Consider the following 2,101-nt stretch of genomic DNA (forward strand, 5'->3'; position numbering starts at 1 on the left):
AGAGTAATTGAGTTAGATTTTATTATGGATTTGGAAGTAGAAGCTGTGTTAACTGCTCTGAAATTATTGCTGTTCTCCACTGTGACAGGCCAAAGGATGAGAGATTACTTAGAGTCCATGTCCAGTTGAAACTCTAAGGAGGCTCAGAGGGACTGCCTTAATGACACCCCTCAGCGTGAGAGTCTCAGAAAAATAGCCTCTACTGAAGCTTCTAAGGCTGTTTATTGACAGAACAAGGAAGCAAGGATAAAGGACAAAAGAATCATGTCTGCGCAGAAATTCACGTAGAGGACAGGGAAAGGATGGGGGATATCAGGGTGGTCTGGTATCTGACTGACCTTAGAAGCAGAAAGTATATCTGACCTGAATTCTTAGCCTCTATTACTGGCAGTGAAGCATAATACAAAATTGTCCCGAGTAATGTTCAGGGCCTTACAGGCTGACACACGAGGTATTCCTGCTTCACCCTGGGCTCTTGCTAAATCTGCAGTTCTACTTCCTGTTAGCATTTAGCATTCTAGAACATGGAAAGAAGGGAAATGAACATGAGTTGTGTGCTCTTTTATCCAGCACTCCAAAATAGAAACAAGATTCTGCCTCAGAAAGAATTCAGTGGCCAGTCTGAAAAATCTCTGTTAAAGTTTTATAGATTTGGAGAATGTGCTAGAAATCATAGAGGACCATGAATGGATATAGGAGGGCAGGGAGTGTTGGGGTGAAAGTAATTTTTCTAAAGTACTACTTTGGCAGCAACAAAATTTAATTCTTTGAATGATAGACTCTTGACAAATATCTATGTTGGTGGTTTACTACAGACTTGTACACCTTTAGCCCCCGAGGCTGGATACAGTTTGGATTGGAAACATGCCCTGGTGTAGAGACTGGCTGAACATGAATGTGTTCTTTTCTCCTGCTTTTGGGCCTGCAATGCTATAAACTTCATTGTCTCTGTATGTATCAGTGCTTAGGAAGGGAAGAATTGATTTCAAAGTTAAATAGGCTTTTGTATTAATTTTCAGGTATACCAATATATGAAGCACAGTCTGTTTGGAATCAGTTATGTACTCCTGTGTTCCTGGAGTGAAAGATATAGCCCTGATATCAGTCGCTTTGTGAGCTGTTTCTTGCAACTGAGAGTATGTGGCACAGGTCTACATAAGACATGCAGCTATGCCTAAGAATAGTTTTATAGCCTTTCTGCTATTTTCTAGGGCTGGGAAAGCTCCTTTGGAAAGAGAGCAAGGCTACTGAGTTATTTCATTTCTTCATACCAGCATAGCAAGGATGCTCTGCCTCTGCTTCCTACCTGGTGCATCATAGAGTCTTAGTTGTAAAAGATGCTTCTGTGCTTCATGATGTGTGGGACTTCGTGGTGTCCTTTGTAGCTATGTCAATTCTGAGGTTTTAGGTCTATTCATATAGGAGAACAATAGATTTTTCCAAACATTAATTACTGACTCGTGTCCTTCCTAAAGATAGGGTTAGGTCTTTGTTATTGTTCTCTTCTGGGCTAGGTTAGTTTTCCATCTGTTGATGGCTACTCTTTTATGCTTCTTGACATTTTTCTTTGAATGAGTGTTCCTTCACATATGGCAGGGAGAGCCAATGTGAGATACATCTTATTTCCTTTAAGTGCCTTTTGTTGGATGCTGGTTCAGGGCACAGTTTATATATGTTTAATTAATTACTATAGTCTACCTTTGAAATAATATTGAACACATTTAAGGGTAATGTGAAGATCTCACCGAGCTGTCTTACTAATCCTTCCTTCTCATTTTTGTGCTACCTTTGTAGTTTACTTTTTAAATTTCTTTTACTATCAGTTAGGATGCCAATATGCTGTCAAATAATTCTCAGTATTGGGTTGCATAAGAAAGCCTTGGTTTTCAGTTATTTGAAGGGATTTGTACTGGATAGAGAAGCCTGTGTCAACACCATTTTCCTTCTCAGCACTTACAGGCATCACACCATCATCACTGTTTGCATAATTTCCATTGAAAAATCTAATATTCTTTGCTCCTCTGCATGCAATGTTTTTTCTTTACTGTCTGACTTAAGGTTTTACTTTTATGTTATAGTTTTAGCAATTTAAGTTGCATGT

The sequence above is a fragment of the Chinchilla lanigera genome, unplaced genomic scaffold (genome assembly GCF_000276665.1).
Source record: "Chinchilla lanigera isolate Chin_1 unplaced genomic scaffold, ChiLan1.0 scaffold00023, whole genome shotgun sequence".
In the NCBI taxonomy this organism is placed as follows: Eukaryota; Metazoa; Chordata; class Mammalia; order Rodentia; family Chinchillidae; genus Chinchilla; species Chinchilla lanigera.